Source organism: Embiotoca jacksoni, unplaced genomic scaffold (assembly GCF_022577435.1).
Source record: "Embiotoca jacksoni isolate LCO1_2020_lvr unplaced genomic scaffold, fEmbJac1.0.p SCAF_122, whole genome shotgun sequence".
Taxonomy (NCBI): Eukaryota; Metazoa; Chordata; class Actinopteri; family Embiotocidae; genus Embiotoca; species Embiotoca jacksoni.
This window is the reverse complement of record NW_027185255.1, coordinates 196,553-223,784: the sequence shown is the minus strand read 5'-3', so window position 1 is coordinate 223,784 and position 27,232 is coordinate 196,553. Positions and strand designations below refer to the sequence as shown.

The 27,232-nt window shown below is 44.5% G+C and overlaps 9 non-coding genes across 9 annotated transcripts; all 9 read right to left on the bottom strand.

Moving 5' to 3' along the window:
- Positions 1-2,247: 2,247 nt before the first annotated feature.
- On the bottom strand, positions 2,248-2,354 carry LOC138195728 (U6 spliceosomal RNA). Its single transcript, XR_011178046.1, has one exon. It is a non-coding gene; the product is annotated as a U6 spliceosomal RNA (small nuclear RNA).
- A 2,752-nt stretch (positions 2,355-5,106) lies between these two features.
- On the bottom strand, positions 5,107-5,213 carry LOC138195725 (U6 spliceosomal RNA). The gene has a single exon (XR_011178043.1). It is a non-coding gene; the product is annotated as a U6 spliceosomal RNA (small nuclear RNA).
- A 2,748-nt stretch (positions 5,214-7,961) lies between these two features.
- LOC138195724 (U6 spliceosomal RNA) lies at positions 7,962-8,068 on the bottom strand. The gene has a single exon (XR_011178042.1). It is a non-coding gene; the product is annotated as a U6 spliceosomal RNA (small nuclear RNA).
- Positions 8,069-10,786: 2,718 nt separating this feature from the next.
- Positions 10,787-10,893, bottom strand: LOC138195719 (U6 spliceosomal RNA). The gene has a single exon (XR_011178037.1). It is a non-coding gene; the product is annotated as a U6 spliceosomal RNA (small nuclear RNA).
- A 2,714-nt stretch (positions 10,894-13,607) lies between these two features.
- On the bottom strand, positions 13,608-13,714 carry LOC138195727 (U6 spliceosomal RNA). Its single transcript, XR_011178045.1, has one exon. It is a non-coding gene; the product is annotated as a U6 spliceosomal RNA (small nuclear RNA).
- Positions 13,715-16,429: 2,715 nt separating this feature from the next.
- LOC138195718 (U6 spliceosomal RNA) lies at positions 16,430-16,536 on the bottom strand. The gene has a single exon (XR_011178036.1). It is a non-coding gene; the product is annotated as a U6 spliceosomal RNA (small nuclear RNA).
- A 2,717-nt stretch (positions 16,537-19,253) lies between these two features.
- LOC138195716 (U6 spliceosomal RNA) lies at positions 19,254-19,360 on the bottom strand. Its single transcript, XR_011178035.1, has one exon. It is a non-coding gene; the product is annotated as a U6 spliceosomal RNA (small nuclear RNA).
- A 2,847-nt stretch (positions 19,361-22,207) lies between these two features.
- On the bottom strand, positions 22,208-22,314 carry LOC138195731 (U6 spliceosomal RNA). Its single transcript, XR_011178049.1, has one exon. It is a non-coding gene; the product is annotated as a U6 spliceosomal RNA (small nuclear RNA).
- A 4,520-nt stretch (positions 22,315-26,834) lies between these two features.
- Positions 26,835-26,941, bottom strand: LOC138195723 (U6 spliceosomal RNA). The gene has a single exon (XR_011178041.1). It is a non-coding gene; the product is annotated as a U6 spliceosomal RNA (small nuclear RNA).
- Positions 26,942-27,232: the final 291 nt, after the last annotated feature.

Sequence of the window (27,232 nt, the reverse complement as noted above, 5' to 3'; positions counted from 1 at the left end):
TTCTTCTGCTTCTATTTTCTGTAAAGTGGTGAAAACAGAAAGAGAAACTCTTACTTTTGTTTACATTCTCAAACAAGTATCCGCTGCAGTTTTACCGACCTGCCGCAGGGCGTCGCTGTCTGACCGCTTGAAAGAAAAGACGGAGAGAAATCAGTTAATGTCACATAAAAGCACATAAATCACTAATATTAAAGAATATAAACCCATATTTTCGTGTTAATTTGTACACTCATGATCTTCAAAAGTATTTCTGTGATAGTCGGTACTTCTGTCACGTTCATTTAGCCGGAATCGTCCCGTTCTCTCGTTCCAAAACAGACTCCAACCAGACACCGTTAAAAACACACATCTATTGAGTAAAACATTCACAGGTGCTAAACATGAGTCCAGAAGACACGCGACCAGCTGACTACAACGGGATGATCAACTCGGAGAATAATACGAGTCAGTAGTTCACTTCTTTTCCGGGTTTGTTTTGCGGTCATGAGCCTCAATCAGACAGTAAAACTCCCCGCGGGAAGACAGACAGACAGACAGAAGTTACTAAAAACACCTGAAATGGAGTTTAAGTGACAGAAAGTGAGACCAGAGTTGAACAGAAAGTCTCTAAATTTAGGAGGAAAATGGGTGAAAACACTGCGACCATTGTTTCCGGAACACTTGTGACGGGAAGGATGCCAATTTGTTGTTGTTGTTTGCGAGCAAGAACTGCTATACGGTAGCTTATATCACGAATAATATTGAATAATATTGAATAATATATTCTCTCTGTCAGGTGACGAAGCAGCTCGCCGGTACCGCCTCCGACAGGCCGCCTGGGTCACTAATGAATACGGGCAGGTCCTCATGAGCGTCCTCACCGGTTCCGAGGCTCCGAGGGCCTGTCCCGGTGGAGGCCGGGCTAACGAGGCGGTCCCAGGCCGCTGGGGTAACCCTCCCTCCCCCACAGAGAAAGCGAAAAAGACTCGATGGAAGGGGGGAAGGGGGCGCTGGGGTGCAGAAGGTCGCCGGTTCGATCCCGCCGTCGGACTGGACTGGTGTACTATGTATGCATATGATGAATGTAGTATAATACATATATATATATATATATGCAATGTTTCCATCTTCTCTATCCCAACTCTCCCACAGTCTTCTGGGCCAATGGGTGATGATGACGATGTCCCGCCCCCTCCAATCACCGTGCGCCGTCTTGGGCCATCAGGAAAGCGGCCGGCCAATGGAAGAGCCGGATTTGTCCCAATTTCGAGAATCAGACTTGGAACAAACCAATAGGAAGACCCGGATTTGTCCTAATTCCTCTCTGCTACGCCCCCTCGTCCTAAGGAGACTATATGAGAGAGATCGTAAGTTTACAATTTCAGATCAATCTTCTCTGTAAAATGACAAATGGAACGGGGGGAGGAGCCACAGAGAGGAGACTGGCTTGTGCATCAATCAGACCTTCTAAACAGTTAAACCTTTGGTTTTTACATTTCATTTATCTGACTCTTTTATCCAAAGCGACTTACAACAAGTTCATTGAACCATGAGGGTTCAAACCAGAACAAGAATCAAGAAAGTGAATGTAGGAGGTTAAAGTGGAGCTGCTGCATTCTGGATGAGCTGCAGAGGTCAGAGGGCACTAACAGGTAGACCTGCCAGGAGGGAGGTACAGGAGTCCAGACAGGGGGGGGGGAGGGGGAGGATGAGTGAGAGAGCAAAGGAAGACAGGAAAAGGAAAAGGTCAGATGACTTCTCAGTCTGGATGTAGGTAGGTAGGTATGTAGTTACTTTATTAATCACCAAGGGGACATTTTTCACTACAGCAGCATCTATAGATACAGGAAAGCAATAAAATAACAGCAAAAAAAATATTAAATATAAAACTGCACAGTATATACAGTACAGTGTGTATATATATATTTATATTTAAACAAACAAGAAACACAGACAACAGTGTTATTGTGGAGTGAAGGACCATTACAGCTTTACCCACATGTGCAGTGTTTTTTTCGACTCACTGTTTTTAATTTAAAAGTGGAAAAATGCCGAGTTTTAATTCAGAGTTTCTGGCAAAAATGAACACAAAGCTGTTGATGATTCACAACACTGCGGTTATAAATTGTAGAAAAATAAAAGAGTTTAAATCGGGTTTCAGGGCAGAAATGAATAAGTAAATAAAAGTGATCTGGGTCGTTTTCCTCCTGACTTCCTTCTAGTTTTGGTGCCAAAACTATAAAATATAAAGGAAGAACGCCAAAGTAGGAAAATAAGGAACGCTTCACGAATTTGCGTGTCATCCTTGCACAAGGGCCATGCTAATCTTCTCTGTATCATTCCAATTTTAGTATGTGTGAAGGCCAAAGCCTCACAACATTACACTGGGCTTCAAGGGCTCTTTATAGGTCTGGTCTGCAGAAGCCTCCACTACAGGGTCTGGGACGCCGGGAGGAAGCTGGGACATTAAACCCAGCTGGAAATGGACAGAAAGCAACAGAGGAAACGGCCCCAGGAGTCACCACGTAGGTTATGTAGGTGAAATGGACATTACGGGTTCTGTGGGACCGGATCGGGCTTTAATTCTGCTGGTCCAGGTCCAGTTTGAGTCTGTCAGAGGGGCTGAGGCACTCTGGGTAATCTAGTCAGGCTGCATGAACAAAGGCCTCAGTAGACCCTCCTCCTCGACGCTCCTCCTCTAACAGCCCTGCAGGAAGCACTCTGACATCTCTGGTCACCTGGTCTGCTGATCTGAAACTGCCTTTTTTAAAACATCCTTCAGTTGGTTTTTTTTGTCGTGTTTGGTGTCTCTGAACATTAAAATATGTCTGTGGGGTGAAATCTGTCTTCTTCTGCTTCTATTTTCTGTAAAGTGGTGAAAACAGAAAGAGAAACTCTTACTTTTGTTTACATTCTCAAACAAGTATCCGCTGCAGTTTTACCGACCTGCCGCAGGGCGTCGCTGTCTGACCGCTTGAAAGAAAAGACGGAGAGAAATCAGTTAATGTCACATAAAAGCACATAAATCACTAATATTAAAGAATATAAACCCATATTTTCGTGTTAATTTGTACACTCATGATCTTCAAAAGTATTTCTGTGATAGTCGGTACTTCTGTCACGTTCATTTAGCCGGAATCGTCCCGTTCTCTCGTTCCAAAACAGACTCCAACCAGACACCGTTAAAAACACACATCTATTGAGTAAAACATTCACAGGTGCTAAACATGAGTCCAGAAGACACGCGACCAGCTGACTACAACGGGATGATCAACTCGGAGAATAATACGAGTCAGTAGTTCACTTCTTTTCCGGGTTTGTTTTGCGGTCATGAGCCTCAATCAGACAGTAAAACTCCCCGCGGGAAGACAGACAGACAGAAGTTACTAAAAACACCTGAAATGGAGTTTAAGTGACAGAAAGTGAGACCAGAGTTGAACAGAAAGTCTCTAAATTTAGGAGGAAAATGGGTGAAAACACTGCGACCATTGTTTCCGGAACACTTGTGACGGGAAGGATGCCAATTTGTTGTTGTTGTTTGCGAGCAAGAACTGCTATACGGTAGCTTATATCACGAATAATATTGAATAATATTGAATAATATATTCTCTCTGTCAGGTGACGAAGCAGCTCGCCGGTACCGCCTCCGACAGGCCGCCTGGGTCACTAATGAATACGGGCAGGTCCTCATGAGCGTCCTCACCGGTTCCGAGGCTCCGAGGGCCTGTCCCGGTGGAGGCCGGGCTAACGAGGCGGTCCCAGGCCGCTGGGGTAACCCTCCCTCCCCCACAGAGAAAGCGAAAAAGACTCGATGGAAGGGGGGAAGGGGGCGCTGGGGTGCAGAAGGTCGCCGGTTCGATCCCGCCCTCGGACTGGACTGGTGTACTATGTATGCATATGATGAATGTAGTATAATACATATTTATATACATATATATATTTAAATATATATATATATATATATATATATATGCAATGTTTCCATCTTCTCTGTCCCAACTCTCCCACAGTCTTCTGGGCCAATGGGTGATGATGACGATGTCCCGCCCCCTCCAATCACCGTGCGCCGTCTTGGGCCATCAGGAAAGCGGCCGGCCAATGGAAGAGCCGGATTTGTCCCAATTTCGAGAATCAGACTTGGAACAAACCAATAGGAAGACCCGGATTTGTCCTAATTCCTCTCTGCTACGCCCCCTCGTCCTAAGGAGACTATATGAGAGAGATCGTAAGTTTACAATTTCAGATCAATCTTCTCTGTAAAATGACAAATGGAACGGGGGGAGGAGCCACAGAGAGGAGACTGGCTTGTGCATCAATCAGACCTTCTAAACAGTTAAACCTTTGGTTTTTACATTTCATTTATCTGACTCTTTTATCCAAAGCGACTTACAACAAGTTCATTGAACCATGAGGGTTCAAACCAGAACAAGAATCAAGAAAGTGAATGTAGGAGGTTAAAGTGGAGCTGCTGCATTCTGGATGAGCTGCAGAGGTCAGAGGGCACTAACAGGTAGACCTGCCAGGAGGGAGGTACAGGAGTCCAGACAGGGGGGGGGGGAGGGGGAGGATGAGTGAGAGAGCAAAGGAAGACAGGAAAAGGAAAAGGTCAGATGACTTCTCAGTCTGGATGTAGGTAGGTAGGTATGTAGTTACTTTATTAATCACCAAGGGGACATTTTTCACTACAGCAGCATCTATAGATACAGGAAAGCAATAAAATAACAGCAAAAAAAATATTAAATATAAAACTGCACAGTATATACAGTACAGTGTGTATATATATATTTATATTTAAACAAACAAGAAACACAGACAACAGTGTTATTGTGGAGTGAAGGACCATTACAGCTTTACCCACATGTGCAGTGTTTTTTTCGACTCACTGTTTTTAATTTAAAAGTGGAAAAATGCCGAGTTTTAATTCAGAGTTTCTGGCAAAAATGAACACAAAGCTGTTGATGATTCACAACACTGCGGTTATAAATTGTAGAAAAATAAAAGAGTTTAAATCGGGTTTCAGGGCAGAAATGAATAAGTAAATAAAAGTGATCTGGGTCGTTTTCCTCCTGACTTCCTTCTAGTTTTGGTGCCAAAACTATAAAATATAAAGGAAGAACGCCAAAGTAGGAAAATAAGGAATGCTTCACGAATTTGCGTGTCATCCTTGCACAAGGGCCATGCTAATCTTCTCTGTATCATTCCAATTTTAGTATGTGTGAAGGCCGAAGCCTCACAACATTACCCTGGGCTTCAAGGGCTCTTTATAGGTCTGGTCTGCAGAAGCCTCCACTACAGGGTCTGGGACGCCGGGAGGAAGCTGGGACATTAAACCCAGCTGGAAATGGACAGAAAGCAACAGAGGAAACGGCCCCAGGAGTCACCACGTAGGTTATGTAGGTGAAATGGACATTACGGGTTCTGTGGGACCGGATCGGGCTTTAATTCTGCTGGTCCAGGTCCAGTTTGAGTCTGTCAGAGGGGCTGAGGCACTCTGGGTAATCTAGTCAGGCTGCATGAACAAAGGCCTCAGTAGACCCTCCTCCTCGACGCTCCTCCTCTAACAGCCCTGCAGGAAGCACTCTGACATCTCTGGTCACCTGGTCTGCTGATCTGAAACTGCCTTTTTTAAAACATCCTTCAGTTGGTTTTTTTTGTCGTGTTTGGTGTCTCTGAACATTAAAATATGTCTGTGGGGTGAAATCTGTCTTCTTCTGCTTCTATTTTCTGTAAAGTGGTGAAAACAGAAAGAGAAACTCTTACTTTTGTTTACATTCTCAAACAAGTATCCGCTGCAGTTTTACCGACCTGCCGCAGGGCGTCGCTGTCTGACCGCTTGAAAGAAAAGACGGAGAGAAATCAGTTAATGTCACATAAAAGCACATAAATCACTAATATTAAAGAATATAAACCCATATTTTCGTGTTAATTTGTACACTCATGATCTTCAAAAGTATTTCTGTGATAGTCGGTACTTCTGTCACGTTCATTTAGCCGGAATCGTCCCGTTCTCTCGTTCCAAAACAGACTCCAACCAGACACCGTTAAAAACACACATCTATTGAGTAAAACATTCACAGGTGCTAAACATGAGTCCAGAAGACACGCGACCAGCTGACTACAACGGGATGATCAACTCGGAGAATAATACGAGTCAGTAGTTCACTTCTTTTCCGGGTTTGTTTTGCGGTCATGAGCCTCAATCAGACAGTAAAACTCCCCGCGGGAAGACAGACAGACAGAAGTTACTAAAAACACCTGAAATGGAGTTTAAGTGACAGAAAGTGAGACCAGAGTTGAACAGAAAGTCTCTAAATTTAGGAGGAAAATGGGTGAAAACACTGCGACCATTGTTTCCGGAACACTTGTGACGGGAAGGATGCCAATTTGTTGTTGTTGTTTGCGAGCAAGAACTGCTATACGGTAGCTTATATCACGAATAATATTGAATAATATTGAATAATATATTCTCTCTGTCAGGTGACGAAGCAGCTCGCCGGTACCGCCTCCGACAGGCCGCCTGGGTCACTAATGAATACGGGCAGGTCCTCATGAGCGTCCTCACCGGTTCCGAGGCTCCGAGGGCCTGTCCCGGTGGAGGCCGGGCTAACGAGGCGGTCCCAGGCCGCTGGGGTAACCCTCCCTCCCCCACAGAGAAAGCGAAAAAGACTCGATGGAAGGGGGGAAGGGGGCGCTGGGGTGCAGAAGGTCGCCGGTTCGATCCCGCCCTCGGACTGGACTGGTGTACTATGTATGCATATGATGAATGTAGTATAATACATATTTATATACATATATATATTTAAATATATATATATATATATATATATGCAATGTTTCCATCTTCTCTGTCCCAACTCTCCCACAGTCTTCTGGGCCAATGGGTGATGATGACGATGTCCCGCCCCCTCCAATCACCGTGCGCCGTCTTGGGCCATCAGGAAAGCGGCCGGCCAATGGAAGAGCCGGATTTGTCCCAATTTCGAGAATCAGACTTGGAACAAACCAATAGGAAGACCCGGATTTGTCCTAATTCCTCTCTGCTACGCCCCCTCGTCCTAAGGAGACTATATGAGAGAGATCGTAAGTTTACAATTTCAGATCAATCTTCTCTGTAAAATGACAAATGGAACGGGGGGAGGAGCCACAGAGAGGAGACTGGCTTGTGCATCAATCAGACCTTCTAAACAGTTAAACCTTTGGTTTTTACATTTCATTTATCTGACTCTTTTATCCAAAGCGACTTACAACAAGTTCATTGAACCATGAGGGTTCAAACCAGAACAAGAATCAAGAAAGTGAATGTAGGAGGTTAAAGTGGAGCTGCTGCATTCTGGATGAGCTGCAGAGGTCAGAGGGCACTAACAGGTAGACCTGCCAGGAGGGAGGTACAGGAGTCCAGACAGGGGGGGGGGGAGGGGGAGGATGAGTGAGAGAGCAAAGGAAGACAGGAAAAGGAAAAGGTCAGATGACTTCTCAGTCTGGATGTAGGTAGGTAGGTATGTAGTTACTTTATTAATCACCAAGGGGACATTTTTCACTACAGCAGCATCTATAGATACAGGAAAGCAATAAAATAACAGCAAAAAAAATATTAAATATAAAACTGCACAGTATATACAGTACAGTGTGTATATATATATTTATATTTAAACAAACAAGAAACACAGACAACAGTGTTATTGTGGAGTGAAGGACCATTACAGCTTTACCCACATGTGCAGTGTTTTTTTCGACTCACTGTTTTTAATTTAAAAGTGGAAAAATGCCGAGTTTTAATTCAGAGTTTCTGGCAAAAATGAACACAAAGCTGTTGATGATTCACAACACTGCGGTTATAAATTGTAGAAAAATAAAAGAGTTTAAATCGGGTTTCAGGGCAGAAATGAATAAGTAAATAAAAGTGATCTGGGTCGTTTTCCTCCTGACTTCCTTCTAGTTTTGGTGCCAAAACTATAAAATATAAAGGAAGAACGCCAAAGTAGGAAAATAAGGAATGCTTCACGAATTTGCGTGTCATCCTTGCACAAGGGCCATGCTAATCTTCTCTGTATCATTCCAATTTTAGTATGTGTGAAGGCCGAAGCCTCACAACATTACCCTGGGCTTCAAGGGCTCTTTATAGGTCTGGTCTGCAGAAGCCTCCACTACAGGGTCTGGGACGCCGGGAGGAAGCTGGGACATTAAACCCAGCTGGAAATGGACAGAAAGCAACAGAGGAAACGGCCCCAGGAGTCACCACGTAGGTTATGTAGGTGAAATGGACATTACGGGTTCTGTGGGACCGGATCGGGCTTTAATTCTGCTGGTCCAGGTCCAGTTTGAGTCTGTCAGAGGGGCTGAGGCACTCTGGGTAATCTAGTCAGGCTGCATGAACAAAGGCCTCAGTAGACCCTCCTCCTCGACGCTCCTCCTCTAACAGCCCTGCAGGAAGCACTCTGACATCTCTGGTCACCTGGTCTGCTGATCTGAAACTGCCTTTTTTAAAACATCCTTCAGTTGGTTTTTTTTGTCGTGTTTGGTGTCTCTGAACATTAAAATATGTCTGTGGGGTGAAATCTGTCTTCTTCTGCTTCAATTTTCTGTAAAGTGGTGAAAACAGAAAGAGAAACTCTTACTTTTGTTTACATTCTCAAACAAGTATCCGCTGCAGTTTTACCGACCTGCCGCAGGGCGTCGCTGTCTGACCGCTTGAAAGAAAAGACGGAGAGAAATCAGTTAATGTCACATAAAAGCACATAAATCACTAATATTAAAGAATATAAACCCATATTTTCGTGTTAATTTGTACACTCATGATCTTCAAAAGTATTTCTGTGATAGTCGGTACTTCTGTCACGTTCATTTAGCCGGAATCGTCCCGTTCTCTCGTTCCAAAACAGACTCCAACCAGACACCGTTAAAAACACACATCTATTGAGTAAAACATTCACAGGTGCTAAACATGAGTCCAGAAGACACGCGACCAGCTGACTACAACGGGATGATCAACTCGGAGAATAATACGAGTCAGTAGTTCACTTCTTTTCCGGGTTTGTTTTGCGGTCATGAGCCTCAATCAGACAGTAAAACTCCCCGCGGGAAGACAGACAGACAGAAGTTACTAAAAACACCTGAAATGGAGTTTAAGTGACAGAAAGTGAGACCAGAGTTGAACAGAAAGTCTCTAAATTTAGGAGGAAAATGGGTGAAAACACTGCGACCATTGTTTCCGGAACACTTGTGACGGGAAGGATGCCAATTTGTTGTTGTTGTTGTTGTTTGCGAGCAAGAACTGCTATACGGTAGCTTATATCACGAATAATATTGAATAATATATTCTCTCTGTCAGGTGACGAAGCAGCTCGCCGGTACCGCCTCCGACAGGCCGCCTGGGTCACTAATGAATACGGGCAGGTCCTCATGAGCGTCCTCACCTGTTCCGAGGCTCCGAGGGCCTGTCCCGGTGGAGGCCGGGCTAACGAGGCGTTCCCAGGCCGCTGGGGTAACCCTCCCTCCCCCACAGAGAAAGCGAAAAAGACTCGATGGAAGGGGGGAAGGGGGCGCTGGGGTGCAGAAGGTCGCCGGTTCGATCCCGCCCTCGGACTGGACTGGTGTACTATGAATGCATATGATGAATGTAGTATAATACATATTTATATACATATATATATATATGCAATGTTTCCATCTTCTCTGTCCCAACTCTCCCACAGTCTTCTGGGCCAATGGGTGATGATGACGATGTCCCGCCCCCTCCAATCACCGTGCGCCGTCTTGGGCCATCAGGAAAGCGGCCGGCCAATGGAAGAGCCGGATTTGTCCCAATTTCGAGAATCAGACTTGGAACAAACCAATAGGAAGACCCGGATTTGTCCTAATTCCTCTCTGCTACGCCCCCTCGTCCTAAGGAGACTATATGAGAGAGATCGTAAGTTTACAATTTCAGATCAATCTTCTCTGTAAAATGACAAATGGAACGGGGGGAGGAGCCACAGAGAGGAGACTGGCTTGTGCATCAATCAGACCTTCTAAACAGTTAAACCTTTGGTTTTTACATTTCATTTATCTGACTCTTTTATCCAAAGCGACTTACAACAAGTTCATTGAACCATGAGGGTTCAAACCAGAACAAGAATCAAGAAAGTGAATGTAGGAGGTTAAAGTGGAGCTGCTGCATTCTGGATGAGCTGCAGAGGTCAGAGGGCACTAACAGGTAGACCTGCCAGGAGGGAGGTACAGGAGTCCAGACAGGGGGGGGGAGGGGGAGGATGAGTGAGAGAGCAAAGGAAGACAGGAAAAGGAAAAGGTCAGATGACTTCTCAGTCTGGATGTAGGTAGGTAGGTATGTAGTTACTTTATTAATCACCAAGGGGACATTTTTCACTACAGCAGCATCTATAGATACAGGAAAGCAATAAAATAACAGCAAAAAAAATATTAAATATAAAACTGCACAGTATATACAGTACAGTGTGTATATATATATTTATATTTAAACAAACAAGAAACACAGACAACAGTGTTATTGTGGAGTGAAGGACCATTACAGCTTTACCCACATGTGCAGTGTTTTTTTCGACTCACTGTTTTTAATTTAAAAGTGGAAAAATGCCGAGTTTTAATTCAGAGTTTCTGGCAAAAATGAACACAAAGCTGTTGATGATTCACAACACTGCGGTTATAAATTGTAGAAAAATAAAAGAGTTTAAATCGGGTTTCAGGGCAGAAATGAATAAGTAAATAAAAGTGATCTGGGTCGTTTTCCTCCTGACTTCCTTCTAGTTTTGGTGCCAAAACTATAAAATATAAAGGAAGAACGCCAAAGTAGGAAAATAAGGAACGCTTCACGAATTTGCGTGTCATCCTTGCACAAGGGCCATGCTAATCTTCTCTGTATCATTCCAATTTTAGTATGTGTGAAGGCCGAAGCCTCACAACATTACCCTGGGCTTCAAGGGCTCTTTATAGGTCTGGTCTGCAGAAGCCTCCACTACAGGGTCTGGGACGCCGGGAGGAAGCTGGGACATTAAACCCAGCTGGAAATGGACAGAAAGCAACAGAGGAAACGGCCCCAGGAGTCACCACGTAGGTTATGTAGGTGAAATGGACATTACGGGTTCTGTGGGACCGGATCGGGCTTTAATTCTGCTGGTCCAGGTCCAGTTTGAGTCTGTCAGAGGGGCTGAGGCACTCTGGGTAATCTAGTCAGGCTGCATGAACAAAGGCCTCAGTAGACCCTCCTCCTCGACGCTCCTCCTCTAACAGCCCTGCAGGAAGCACTCTGACATCTCTGGTCACCTGGTCTGCTGATCTGAAACTGCCTTTTTTAAAACATCCTTCAGTTGGTTTTTTTTGTCGTGTTTGGTGTCTCTGAACATTAAAATATGTCTGTGGGGTGAAATCTGTCTTCTTCTGCTTCAATTTTCTGTAAAGTGGTGAAAACAGAAAGAGAAACTCTTACTTTTGTTTACATTCTCAAACAAGTATCCGCTGCAGTTTTACCGACCTGCCGCAGGGCGTCGCTGTCTGACCGCTTGAAAGAAAAGACGGAGAGAAATCAGTTAATGTCACATAAAAGCACATAAATCACTAATATTAAAGAATATAAACCCATATTTTCGTGTTAATTTGTACACTCATGATCTTCAAAAGTATTTCTGTGATAGTCGGTACTTCTGTCACGTTCATTTAGCCGGAATCGTCCCGTTCTCTCGTTCCAAAACAGACTCCAACCAGACACCGTTAAAAACACACATCTATTGAGTAAAACATTCACAGGTGCTAAACATGAGTCCAGAAGACACGCGACCAGCTGACTACAACGGGATGATCAACTCGGAGAATAATACGAGTCAGTAGTTCACTTCTTTTCCGGGTTTGTTTTGCGGTCATGAGCCTCAATCAGACAGTAAAACTCCCCGCGGGAAGACAGACAGACAGAAGTTACTAAAAACACCTGAAATGGAGTTTAAGTGACAGAAAGTGAGACCAGAGTTGAACAGAAAGTCTCTAAATTTAGGAGGAAAATGGGTGAAAACACTGCGACCATTGTTTCCGGAACACTTGTGACGGGAAGGATGCCAATTTGTTGTTGTTGTTTGCGAGCAAGAACTGCTATACGGTAGCTTATATCACGAATAATATTGAATAATATTGAATAATATATTCTCTCTGTCAGGTGACGAAGCAGCTCGCCGGTACCGCCTCCGACAGGCCGCCTGGGTCACTAATGAATACGGGCAGGTCCTCATGAGCGTCCTCACCGGTTCCGAGGCTCCGAGGGCCTGTCCCGGTGGAGGCCGGGCTAACGAGGCGGTCCCAGGCCGCTGGGGTAACCCTCCCTCCCCCACAGAGAAAGCGAAAAAGACTCGATGGAAGGGGGGAAGGGGGCGCTGGGGTGCAGAAGGTCGCCGGTTCGATCCCGCCCTCGGACTGGACTGGTGTACTATGTATGCATATGATGAATGTAGTATAATACATATATATATATATATATGCAATGTTTCCATCTTCTCTATCCCAACTCTCCCACAGTCTTCTGGGCCAATGGGTGATGATGACGATGTCCCGCCCCCTCCAATCACCGTGCGCCGTCTTGGGCCATCAGGAAAGCGGCCGGCCAATGGAAGAGCCGGATTTGTCCCAATTTCGAGAATCAGACTTGGAACAAACCAATAGGAAGACCCGGATTTGTCCTAATTCCTCTCTGCTACGCCCCCTCGTCCTAAGGAGACTATATGAGAGAGATCGTAAGTTTACAATTTCAGATCAATCTTCTCTGTAAAATGACAAATGGAACGGGGGGAGGAGCCACAGAGAGGAGACTGGCTTGTGCATCAATCAGACCTTCTAAACAGTTAAACCTTTGGTTTTTACATTTCATTTATCTGACTCTTTTATCCAAAGCGACTTACAACAAGTTCATTGAACCATGAGGGTTCAAACCAGAACAAGAATCAAGAAAGTGAATGTAGGAGGTTAAAGTGGAGCTGCTGCATTCTGGATGAGCTGCAGAGGTCAGAGGGCACTAACAGGTAGACCTGCCAGGAGGGAGGTACAGGAGTCCAGACAGGGGGGGGGAGGGGGAGGATGAGTGAGAGAGCAAAGGAAGACAGGAAAAGGAAAAGGTCAGATGACTTCTCAGTCTGGATGTAGGTAGGTAGGTATGTAGTTACTTTATTAATCACCAAGGGGACATTTTTCACTACAGCAGCATCTATAGATACAGGAAAGCAATAAAATAACAGCAAAAAAAATATTAAATATAAAACTGCACAGTATATACAGTACAGTGTGTATATATATATTTATATTTAAACAAACAAGAAACACAGACAACAGTGTTATTGTGGAGTGAAGGACCATTACAGCTTTACCCACATGTGCAGTGTTTTTTTCGACTCACTGTTTTTAATTTAAAAGTGGAAAAATGCCGAGTTTTAATTCAGAGTTTCTGGCAAAAATGAACACAAAGCTGTTGATGATTCACAACACTGCGGTTATAAATTGTAGAAAAATAAAAGAGTTTAAATCGGGTTTCAGGGCAGAAATGAATAAGTAAATAAAAGTGATCTGGGTCGTTTTCCTCCTGACTTCCTTCTAGTTTTGGTGCCAAAACTATAAAATATAAAGGAAGAACGCCAAAGTAGGAAAATAAGGAACGCTTCACGAATTTGCGTGTCATCCTTGCACAAGGGCCATGCTAATCTTCTCTGTATCATTCCAATTTTAGTATGTGTGAAGGCCAAAGCCTCACAACATTACACTGGGCTTCAAGGGCTCTTTATAGGTCTGGTCTGCAGAAGCCTCCACTACAGGGTCTGGGACGCCGGGAGGAAGCTGGGACATTAAACCCAGCTGGAAATGGACAGAAAGCAACAGAGGAAACGGCCCCAGGAGTCACCACGTAGGTTATGTAGGTGAAATGGACATTACGGGTTCTGTGGGACCGGATCGGGCTTTAATTCTGCTGGTCCAGGTCCAGTTTGAGTCTGTCAGAGGGGCTGAGGCACTCTGGGTAATCTAGTCAGGCTGCATGAACAAAGGCCTCAGTAGACCCTCCTCCTCGACGCTCCTCCTCTAACAGCCCTGCAGGAAGCACTCTGACATCTCTGGTCACCTGGTCTGCTGATCTGAAACTGCCTTTTTTAAAACATCCTTCAGTTGGTTTTTTTTGTCGTGTTTGGTGTCTCTGAACATTAAAATATGTCTGTGGGGTGAAATCTGTTTTCTTCTGCTTCTATTTTCTGTAAAGTGGTGAAAACAGAAAGAGAAACTCTTACTTTTGTTTACATTCTCAAACAAGTATCCGCTGCAGTTTTACCGACCTGCCGCAGGGCGTCGCTGTCTGACCGCTTGAAAGAAAAGACGGAGAGAAATCAGTTAATGTCACATAAAAGCACATAAATCACTAATATTAAAGAATATAAACCCATATTTTCGTGTTAATTTGTACACTCATGATCTTCAAAAGTATTTCTGTGATAGTCGGTACTTCTGTCACGTTCATTTAGCCGGAATCGTCCCGTTCTCTCGTTCCAAAACAGACTCCAACCAGACACCGTTAAAAACACACATCTATTGAGTAAAACATTCACAGGTGCTAAACATGAGTCCAGAAGACACGCGACCAGCTGACTACAACGGGATGATCAACTCGGAGAATAATACGAGTCAGTAGTTCACTTCTTTTCCGGGTTTGTTTTGCGGTCATGAGCCTCAATCAGACAGTAAAACTCCCCGCGGGAAGACAGACAGACAGAAGTTACTAAAAACACCTGAAATGGAGTTTAAGTGACAGAAAGTGAGACCAGAGTTGAACAGAAAGTCTCTAAATTTAGGAGGAAAATGGGTGAAAACACTGCGACCATTGTTTCCGGAACACTTGTGACGGGAAGGATGCCAATTTGTTGTTGTTGTTTGCGAGCAAGAACTGCTATACGGTAGCTTATATCACGAATAATATTGAATAATATTGAATAATATATTCTCTCTGTCAGGTGACGAAGCAGCTCGCCGGTACCGCCTCCGACAGGCCGCCTGGGTCACTAATGAATACGGGCAGGTCCTCATGAGCGTCCTCACCGGTTCCGAGGCTCCGAGGGCCTGTCCCGGTGGAGGCCGGGCTAACGAGGCGGTCCCAGGCCGCTGGGGTAACCCTCCCTCCCCCACAGAGAAAGCGAAAAAGACTCGATGGAAGGGGGGAAGGGGGCGCTGGGGTGCAGAAGGTCGCCGGTTCGATCCCGCCGTCGGACTGGACTGGTGTACTATGTATGCATATGATGAATGTAGTATAATACATATATATATATATATATGCAATGTTTCCATCTTCTCTATCCCAACTCTCCCACAGTCTTCTGGGCCAATGGGTGATGATGACGATGTCCCGCCCCCTCCAATCACCGTGCGCCGTCTTGGGCCATCAGGAAAGCGGCCGGCCAATGGAAGAGCCGGATTTGTCCCAATTTCGAGAATCAGACTTGGAACAAACCAATAGGAAGACCCGGATTTGTCCTAATTCCTCTCTGCTACGCCCCCTCGTCCTAAGGAGACTATATGAGAGAGATCGTAAGTTTACAATTTCAGATCAATCTTCTCTGTAAAATGACAAATGGAACGGGGGGAGGAGCCACAGAGAGGAGACTGGCTTGTGCATCAATCAGACCTTCTAAACAGTTAAACCTTTGGTTTTTACATTTCATTTATCTGACTCTTTTATCCAAAGCGACTTACAACAAGTTCATTGAACCATGAGGGTTCAAACCAGAACAAGAATCAAGAAAGTGAATGTAGGAGGTTAAAGTGGAGCTGCTGCATTCTGGATGAGCTGCAGAGGTCAGAGGGCACTAACAGGTAGACCTGCCAGGAGGGAGGTACAGGAGTCCAGACAGGGGGGGGGGAGGGGGAGGATGAGTGAGAGAGCAAAGGAAGACAGGAAAAGGAAAAGGTCAGATGACTTCTCAGTCTGGATGTAGGTAGGTAGGTATGTAGTTACTTTATTAATCACCAAGGGGACATTTTTCACTACAGCAGCATCTATAGATACAGGAAAGCAATAAAATAACAGCAAAAAAAATATTAAATATAAAACTGCACAGTATATACAGTACAGTGTGTATATATATATTTATATTTAAACAAACAAGAAACACAGACAACAGTGTTATTGTGGAGTGAAGGACCATTACAGCTTTACCCACATGTGCAGTGTTTTTTTCGACTCACTGTTTTTAATTTAAAAGTGGAAAAATGCCGAGTTTTAATTCAGAGTTTCTGGCAAAAATGAACACAAAGCTGTTGATGATTCACAACACTGCGGTTATAAATTGTAGAAAAATAAAAGAGTTTAAATCGGGTTTCAGGGCAGAAATGAATAAGTAAATAAAAGTGATCTGGGTCGTTTTCCTCCTGACTTCCTTCTAGTTTTGGTGCCAAAACTATAAAATATAAAGGAAGAACGCCAAAGTAGGAAAATAAGGAACGCTTCACGAATTTGCGTGTCATCCTTGCACAAGGGCCATGCTAATCTTCTCTGTATCATTCCAATTTTAGTATGTGTGAAGGCCGAAGCCTCACAACATTACCCTGGGCTTCAAGGGCTCTTTATAGGTCTGGTCTGCAGAAGCCTCCACTACAGGGTCTGGGACGCCGGGAGGAAGCTGGGACATTAAACCCAGCTGGAAATGGACAGAAAGCAACAGAGGAAACGGCCCCAGGAGTCACCACGTAGGTTATGTAGGTGAAATGGACATTACGGGTTCTGTGGGACCGGATCGGGCTTTAATTCTGCTGGTCCAGGTCCAGTTTGAGTCTGTCAGAGGGGCTGAGGCACTCTGGGTAATCTAGTCAGGCTGCATGAACAAAGGCCTCAGTAGACCCTCCTCCTCGACGCTCCTCCTCTAACAGCCCTGCAGGAAGCACTCTGACATCTCTGGTCACCTGGTCTGCTGATCTGAAACTGCCTTTTTTAAAACATCCTTCAGTTGGTTTTTTTTGTCGTGTTTGGTGTCTCTGAACATTAAAATATGTCTGTTGGGTGAAATCTGTTTTCTTCTGCTTCTATTTTCTGTAAAGTGGTGAAAACAGAAAGAGAAACTCTTACTTTTGTTTACATTCTCAAACAAGTATCCGCTGCAGTTTTACCGACCTGCCGCAGGGCGTCGCTGTCTGACCGCTTGAAAGAAAAGACGGAGAGAAATCAGTAAATGTCACATAAAAGCACATAAATCACTAATATTAAAGAATATAAACCCATATTTTCGTGTTAATTTGTACACTCATGATCTTCAAAAGTATTTCTGTGATAGTCGGTACTTCTGTCACGTTCATTTAGCCGGAATCGTCCCGTTCTCTCGTTCCAAAACAGACTCCAACCAGACACCGTTAAAAACACACATCTATTGAGTAAAACATTCACAGGTGCTAAACATGAGTCCAGAAGACACGCGACCAGCTGACTACAACGGGATGATCAACTCGGAGAATAATACGAGTCAGTAGTTCACTTCTTTTCCGGGTTTGTTTTGCGGTCATGAGCCTCAATCAGACAGTAAAACTCCCCGCGGGAAGACAGACAGACAGAAGTTACTAAAAACACCTGAAATGGAGTTTAAGTGACAGAAAGTGAGACCAGAGTTGAACAGAAAGTCTCTAAATTTAGGAGGAAAATGGGTGAAAACACTGCGACCATTGTTTCCGGAACACTTGTGACGGGAAGGATGCCAATTTGTTGTTGTTGTTGTTTGCGAGCAAGAACTGCTATACGGTAGCTTATATCACGAATAATATTGAATAATATATTCTCTCTGTCAGGTGACGAAGCAGCTCGCCGGTACCGCCTCCGACAGGCCGCCTGGGTCACTAATGAATACGGGCAGGTCCTCATGAGCGTCCTCACCTGTTCCGAGGCTCCGAGGGCCTGTCCCGGTGGAGGCCGGGCTAACGAGGCGTTCCCAGGCCGCTGGGGTAACCCTCCCTCCCCCACAGAGAAAGCGAAAAAGACTCGATGGAAGGGGGGAAGGGGGCGCTGGGGTGCAGAAGGTCGCCGGTTCGATCCCGCCCTCGGACTGGACTGGTGTACTATGAATGCATATGATGAATGTAGTATAATACATATTTATATACATATATATATATATGCAATGTTTCCATCTTCTCTGTCCCAACTCTCCCACAGTCTTCTGGGCCAATGGGTGATGATGACGATGTCCCGCCCCCTCCAATCACCGTGCACCGTCTTGGGCCATCAGGAAAGCGGCCGGCCAATGGAAGAGCCGGATTTGTCCCAATTTCGAGAATCAGACTTGGAACAAACCAATAGGAAGACCCGGATTTGTCCTAATTCCTCTCTGCTACGCCCCCTCGTCCTAAGGAGACTATATGAGAGAGATCGTAAGTTTACAATTTCAGATCAATCTTCTCTGTAAAATGACAAATGGAACGGGGGGAGGAGCCACAGAGAGGAGACTGGCTTGTGCATCAATCAGACCTTCTAAACAGTTAAACCTTTGGTTTTTACATTTCATTTATCTGACTCTTTTATCCAAAGCGACTTACAACAAGTTCATTGAACCATGAGGGTTCAAACCAGAACAAGAATCAAGAAAGTGAATGTAGGAGGTTAAAGTGGAGCTGCTGCATTCTGGATGAGCTGCAGAGGTCAGAGGGCACTAACAGGTAGACCTGCCAGGAGGGAGGTACAGGAGTCCAGACAGGGGGGGGGGGAGGGGGAGGATGAGTGAGAGAGCAAAGGAAGACAGGAAAAGGAAAAGGTCAGATGACTTCTCAGTCTGGATGTAGGTAGGTAGGTATGTAGTTACTTTATTAATCACCAAGGGGACATTTTTCACTACAGCAGCATCTATAGATACAGGAAAGCAATAAAATAACAGCAAAAAAAATATTAAATATAAAACTGCACAGTATATACAGTACAGTGTGTATATATATATTTATATTTAAACAAACAAGAAACACAGACAACAGTGTTATTGTGGAGTGAAGGACCATTACAGCTTTACCCACATGTGCAGTGTTTTTTTCGACTCACTGTTTTTAATTTAAAAGTGGAAAAATGCCGAGTTTTAATTCAGAGTTTCTGGCAAAAATGAACACAAAGCTGTTGATGATTCACAACACTGCGGTTATAAATTGTAGAAAAATAAAAGAGTTTAAATCGGGTTTCAGGGCAGAAATGAATAAGTAAATAAAAGTGATCTGGGTCGTTTTCCTCCTGACTTCCTTCTAGTTTTGGTGCCAAAACTATAAAATATAAAGGAAGAACGCCAAAGTAGGAAAATAAGGAACGCTTCACGAATTTGCGTGTCATCCTTGCACAAGGGCCATGCTAATCTTCTCTGTATCATTCCAATTTTAGTATGTGTGAAGGCCGAAGCCTCACAACATTACCCTGGGCTTCAAGGGCTCTTTATAGGTCTGGTCTGCAGAAGCCTCCACTACAGGGTCTGGGACGCCGGGAGGAAGCTGGGACATTAAACCCAGCTGGAAATGGACAGAAAGCAACAGAGGAAACGGCCCCAGGAGTCACCACGTAGGTTATGTAGGTGAAATGGACATTACGGGTTCTGTGGGACCGGATCGGGCTTTAATTCTGCTGGTCCAGGTCCAGTTTGAGTCTGTCAGAGGGGCTGAGGCACTCTGGGTAATCTAGTCAGGCTGCATGAACAAAGGCCTCAGTAGACCCTCCTCCTCGACGCTCCTCCTCTAACAGCCCTGCAGGAAGCACTCTGACATCTCTGGTCACCTGGTCTGCTGATCTGAAACTGCCTTTTTTAAAACATCCTTCAGTTGGTTTTTTTTGTCGTGTTTGGTGTCTCTGAACATTAAAATATGTCTGTTGGGTGAAATCTGTTTTCTTCTGCTTCTATTTTCTGTAAAGTGGTGAAAACAGAAAGAGAAACTCTTACTTTTGTTTACATTCTCAAACAAGTATCCGCTGCAGTTTTACCGACCTGCCGCAGGGCGTCGCTGTCTGACCGCTTGAAAGAAAAGACGGAGAGAAATCAGTAAATGTCACATAAAAGCACATAAATCACTAATATTAAAGAATATAAACCCATATTTTCGTGTTAATTTGTACACTCATGATCTTCAAAAGTATTTCTGTGATAGTCGGTACTTCTGTCACGTTCATTTAGCCGGAATCGTCCCGTTCTCTCGTTCCAAAACAGACTCCAACCAGACACCGTTAAAAACACACATCTATTGAGTAAAACATTCACAGGTGCTAAACATGAGTCCAGAAGACACGCGACCAGCTGACTACAACGGGATGATCAACTCGGAGAATAATACTAGTCAGTAGTTCACTTCTTTTCCGGGTTTGTTTTGCGGTCATGAGCCTCAATCAGACAGTAAAACTCCCCGCGGGAAGACAGACAGACAGAAGTTACTAAAAACACCTGAAATGGAGTTTAAGTGACAGAAAGTGAGACCAGAGTTGAACAGAAAGTCTCTAAATTTAGGAGGAAAATGGGTGAAAACACTGCGACCATTGTTTCCGGAACACTTGTGACGGGAAGGATGCCAATTTGTTGTTGTTGTTTGCGAGCAAGAACTGCTATACGGTAGCTTATATCACGAATAATATTGAATAATATATTCTCTCTGTCAGGTGACGAAGCAGCTCGCCGGTACCCGCCTCCGACAGGCCGCCTGGGTCACTAATGAATACGGGCAGGTCCTCATGAGCGTCCTCACCTGTTCCGAGGCTCCGAGGGCCTGTCCCGGTGGAGGCCGGGCTAACGAGGCGTTCCCAGGCCGCTGGGGTAACCCTCCCTCCCCCACAGAGAAAGCGAAAAAGACTCGATGGAAGGGGGGAAGGGGGCGCTGGGGTGCAGAAGGTCGCCGGTTTGATCCCGCCCTCGGACTGGACTGGTGTACTATGTATGCATATGATGAATGTAGTATAATACATATATATATATATATATATATATATATATGCAATGTTTCCATCTTCTCTGTCCCAACTCTCCCACAGTCTTCTGGGCCAATGGGTGATGATGACGATGTCCCGCCCCCTCCAATCACCGTGCGCAGTCTTGGGCCGCCGGCCAATGGAAGAGCCGGATTTGTCCCAATTTCGAGAATCAGACTTGGAACAAACCAATAGGAAGACCCGGATTTGTCCTAATTCCTCTCTGCTACGCCCCCTCGTCCTAAGGAGACTATATGAGAGAGATCGTAAGTTTACAATTTCAGATCAATCTTCTCTGTAAAATGACAAATGGAACGGGGGGAGGAGCCACAGAGAGGAGACTGGCTTGTGCATCAATCAGACCTTCTAAACAGTTAAACCTTTGGTTTTTACATTTCATTTATCTGACTCTTTTATCCAAAGCGACTTACAACAAGTTCATTGAACCATGAGGGTTCAAACCAGAACAAGAATCAAGAAAGTGAATGTAGGAGGTTAAAGTGGAGCTGCTGCATTCTGGATGAGCTGCAGAGGTCAGAGGGCACTAACAGGTAGACCTGCCAGGAGGGAGGTACAGGAGTCCAGACAGGGGGGGGGGAGGGGGAGGATGAGTGAGAGAGCAAAGGAAGACAGGAAAAGGAAAAGGTCAGATGACTTCTCAGTCTGGATGTAGGTAGGTAGGTATGTAGTTACTTTATTAATCACCAAGGGGACATTTTTCACTACAGCAGCATCTATAGATACAGGAAAGCAATAAAATAACAGCAAAAAAAATATTAAATATAAAACTGCACAGTATATACAGTACAGTGTGTATATATATATTTATATTTAAACAAACAAGAAACACAGACAACAGTGTTATTGTGGAGTGAAGGACCATTACAGCTTTACCCACATGTGCAGTGTTTTTTTCGACTCACTGTTTTTAATTTAAAAGTGGAAAAATGCCGAGTTTTAATTCAGAGTTTCTGGCAAAAATGAACACAAAGCTGTTGATGATTCACAACACTGCGGTTATAAATTGTAGAAAAATAAAAGAGTTTAAATCGGGTTTCAGGGCAGAAATGAATAAGTAAATAAAAGTGATCTGGGTCGTTTTCCTCCTGACTTCCTTCTAGTTTTGGTGCCAAAACTATAAAATATAAAGGAAGAACGCCAAAGTAGGAAAATAAGGAACGCTTCACGAATTTGCGTGTCTTCTTGTTGTTTTTGTTGTGAAACTGAGACTCTGCTCCGCTCCGCGCCGCGCGGCCAGCAGAGGAAGATATTGTACATCTAAAATATGACAATCTATGACAAATTATAAAAAATAAGGTCCGCTTCACGAATTTGCGTGTCATCCTTGCGCAGGGGCCATGCTAATCTTCTCTGTATCGTTCCAATTTTAGTATGTGTGAAGGCCGAAGCCTCACAACATTACCCTGGGCTTCAAGGGCTCTTTATAGGTCTGGTCTGCAGAAGCCTCCACTACAGGGTCTGGGACGCCGGGAGGAAGCTGGGACATTAAACCCAGCTGGAAATGGACAGAAAGCAACAGAGGAAACGGCCCCAGGAGTCACCACGTAGGTTATGTAGGTGAAATGGACATTACGGGTTCTGTGGGACCGGATCGGGCTTTAATTCTGCTGGTCCAGGTCCAGTTTGAGTCTGTCAGAGGGGCTGAGGCACTCTGGGTAATCTAGTCAGGCTGCATGAACAAAGGCCTCAGTAGACCCTCCTCCTCGACGCTCCTCCTCTAACAGCCCTGCAGGAAGCACTCTGACATCTCTGGTCACCTGGTCTGCTGATCTGAAACTGCCTTTTTTAAAACATCCTTCAGTTGGTTTTTTTTGTCGTGTTTGGTGTCTCTGAACATTAAAATATGTCTGTGGGGTGAAATCTGTCTTCTTCTGCTTCTATTTTCTGTAAAGTGGTGAAAACAGAAAGAGAAACTCTTACTTTTGTTTACATTCTCAAACAAGTATCCGCTGCAGTTTTACCGACCTGCCGCAGGGCGTCGCTGTCTGACCGCTTGAAAGAAAAGACGGAGAGAAATCAGTTAATGTCACATAAAAGCACATAAATCACTAATATTAAAGAATATAAACCCATATTTTCGTGTTAATTTGTACACTCATGATCTTCAAAAGTATTTCTGTGATAGTCGGTACTTCTGTCACGTTCATTTAGCCGGAATCGTCCCGTTCTCTCGTTCCAAAACAGACTCCAACCAGACACCGTTAAAAACACACATCTATTGAGTAAAACATTCACAGGTGCTAAACATGAGTCCAGAAGACACGCGACCAGCTGACTACAACGGGATGATCAACTCGGAGAATAATACTAGTCAGTAGTTCACTTCTTTTCCGGGTTTGTTTTGCGGTCATGAGCCTCAATCAGACAGTAAAACTCCCCGCGGGAAGACAGACAGACAGAAGTTACTAAAAACACCTGAAATGGAGTTTAAGTGACAGAAAGTGAGACCAGAGTTGAACAGAAAGTCTCTAAATTTAGGAGGAAAATGGGTGAAAACACTGCGACCATTGTTTCCGGAACACTTGTGACGGGAAGGATGCCAATTTGTTGTTGTTGTTTGCGAGCAAGAACTGCTATACGGTAGCTTATATCACGAATAATATTGAATAATATATTCTCTCTGTCAGGTGACGAAGCAGCTCGCCGGTACCGCCTCCGACAGGCCGCCTGGGTCACTAATGAATACGGGCAGGTCCTCATGAGCGTCCTCACCTGTTCCGAGGCTCCGAGGGCCTGTCCCGGTGGAGGCCGGGCTAACGAGGCGGTCCCAGGCCGCTGGGGTAACCCTCCCTCCCCCACAGAGAAAGCGAAAAAGACTCGATGGAAGGGGGGAAGGGGGCGCTGGGGTGCAGAAGGTCGCCGGTTCGATCCCGCCCTCGGACTGGACTGGTGTACTATGTATGCATATGATGAATGTAGTATAATACATATATATATATATATATGCAATGTTTCCATCTTCTCTGTCCCAACTCTCCCACAGTCTTCTGGGCCAATGGGTGATGATGACGATGTCCCGCCCCCTCCAATCACCGTGCGCAGTCTTGGGCCGCCGGCCAATGGAAGAGCCGGATTTGTCCCAATTTCGAGAATCAGACTTGGAACAAACCAATAGGAAGACCCGGATTTGTCCTAATTCCTCTCTGCTACGCCCCCTCGTCCTAAGGAGACTATATGAGAGAGATCGTAAGTTTACAATTTCAGATCAATCTTCTCTGTAAAATGACAAATGGAACGGGGGGAGGAGCCACAGAGAGGAGACTGGCTTGTGCATCAATCAGACCTTCTAAACAGTTAAACCTTTGGTTTTTACATTTCATTTATCTGACTCTTTTATCCAAAGCGACTTACAACAAGTTCATTGAACCATGAGGGTTCAAACCAGAACAAGAATCAAGAAAGTGAATGTAGGAGGTTAAAGTGGAGCTGCTGCATTCTGGATGAGCTGCAGAGGTCAGAGGGCACTAACAGGTAGACCTGCCAGGAGGGAGGTACAGGAGTCCAGACAGGGGGGGGAGGGGGAGGATGAGTGAGAGAGCAAAGGAAGACAGGAAAAGGAAAAGGTCAGATGACTTCTCAGTCTGGATGTAGGTAGGTAGGTATGTAGTTACTTTATTAATCACCAAGGGGACATTTTTCACTACAGCAGCATCTATAGATACAGGAAAGCAATAAAATAACAGCAAAAAAAATATTAAATATAAAACTGCACAGTATATACAGTACAGTGTATATATATATATTTATATTTAAACAAACAAGAAACACAGACAACAGTGTTATTGTGGAGTGGAGGACCATTACAGCTTTACCTACATGAGTCCTGCCATCTGCAGAAGTTCTCTGATAACTCTGCAGTGGACGGTGTATAAGGGATGGACGGGAGGACGAGTACAGGACAGTAGTGGAGGACTTTGTGGAGTGGGCTGGTAGAAATCACCTCCTCCTGAACGTGGCCAAGACCAGAGAGATGGTGGTCGATTTCAGGAGGAAGACAACGGCTCCACAACCGCTGAGAGTTCTGGGAGAGGAGGTGGACATGGTGGAGGAGTACAAGTACCTGGTGTCTCCATGACAACAGACTGAACTGGAAGACCAACATCAACGCTGTCTACAAGAAGGTGATGAGTCGACTCTTTTTCTTGAGGAAACTTCGATCCTTCAATGTGTGCAGCGAGATGTTGGAGATGTTCTACCATCTGTTGTGGCCAGTGAACTGTACTTCACTGTGGTCTGCTGGGGGAGCAGCATTGGAGCCGGAGACACCAACAGACTTAACAAACTGGTGAAGAAGGCCGGCTCCATCATCGGCTACAATCTGGACAGTCTGGAAAAGGTGGTGGAGAGGAGGACGCTGAACAAATTATTGTCCATATTGGATAATCCTGACCACCCTCTCCACCACCTGCTGCAGGGACAGAGGAGGACGTTCTCCAAAAGATTCCTCCAGCTGCTGTCACAAGGACAGATACAGGAGATCATTCCTGATACAGGAGATCATTCCAGATACAGAAGATCATTCCTGATACAGGAGATCATTCCAGATACAGGAGATCATTCCAGATACAGGAGATCATTCCTGATACAGGAGATCATTCCTGATACAGGAGATCATTCCAGATACAGGAGATCATTCCTGATACAGGAGATCATTCCAGATACAGGAGATCATTCCTGATACAGGAGATCATTCCTGATACAGGAGATCATTCCAGATACAGGAGATCATTCCAGATACAGGAGATCATTCCTGATACAGGAGATCATTCCTGATACAGGAGATCATTCCAGATACAGGAGATCATTCCAGATACAGGAGATCATTCCAGATACAGGAGATCATTCCAGATACAGGAGATCATTCCTGATACAGGAGATCATTCCTGATACAGGAGATCATTCCAGATACAGGAGATCATTCCAGATACAGGAGATCATTCCTGATACAGGAGATCATTCCTGATACAGGAGATCATTCCTGATACAGGAGATCATTCCAGATACAGGAGATCATTCCTGATACAGGAGATCATTCCTGATACAGGAGATCATTCCAGATACAGGACATCATTCCTGATACAGGAAATCATTCCTGATACAGGAGATCATTCCTGATACAGGAGATCATTCCAGATACAGGAGATCATTCCTGTCCACTGCAATAAGACTGTACAATAACTCACCTCTGGCAAAATCCATCACAGTACAATAACACTGTTGACTGTGTTTCTTGGTTTGTTTGTATATTATATATATAGATATATAATGTACTGTATATACTGTTCATTTCATATTTTATATTTATATTTTTTACTGCTATTTTATTTTATTGCTTTTCTATTGTTATATTATTCTATTCTATTCTATTATTATTTTATTCTATTGTTTCTATTATTGTCTTATTGCTTCTGTATGTATGCTGCTGTAGCGAAAAAATGTTCCCCTCGGGGATTAATAAAGTAAATACCTACCTACCTACCTACATGTGCAGTGTTTTTTTCGACTCACTGTTTTTAATTTAAAAGTGGAAAAATGCCGAGTTTTAATTCAGAGTTTCTGGCAAAAATGAACACAAAGCTGTTGATGATTCACAACACTGCGGTTATAAATTGTAGAAAAATAAAAGAGTTTAAATCGGGTTTCAGGGCAGAAATGAATAAGTAAATAAAAGTGATCTGGGTCGTTTTCCTCCTGACTTCCTTCTAGTTTTGGTGCCAAAACTATAAAATATAAAGGAAGAACGCCAAAGTAGGAAAATAAGGAACGCTTCACGAATTTGCGTGTCTTCTTGTTGTTTTTGTTGTGAAACTGAGACTCTGCTCCGCTCCGCTCTGCTGCAACGCTGCAGTGGCGCCGCGCGGCCAGCAGAGGGAGATATTGTACATCTAAAATATGACAATCTATGACAAATTATAAAAATAAGGAACGCTTCACGAATTTGCGTGTCATCCTTGCGCAGGGGCCATGCTAATCTTCTCTGTATCGTTCCAATTTTAGTATGTGTGAAGGCCGAAGCCTCACAACATTACCCTGGGCTTCAAGGGCTCTTTATAGGTCTGGTCTGCAGAAGCCTCCACTACAGGGTCTGGGACGCCGGGAGGAAGCTGGGACATTAAACCCAGCTGGAAATGGACAGAAAGCAACAGAGGAAACGGCCCCAGGAGTCACCACGTAGGTTATGTAGGTGAAATGGATATTACGGGTTCTGTGGGACCGGATCGGGCTTTAATTCTGCTGGTCCAGGTCCAGTTTGAGTCTGTCAGAGGGGCTGAGGCACTCTGGGTAATCTAGTCAAGCTGCATGACGTCAGCG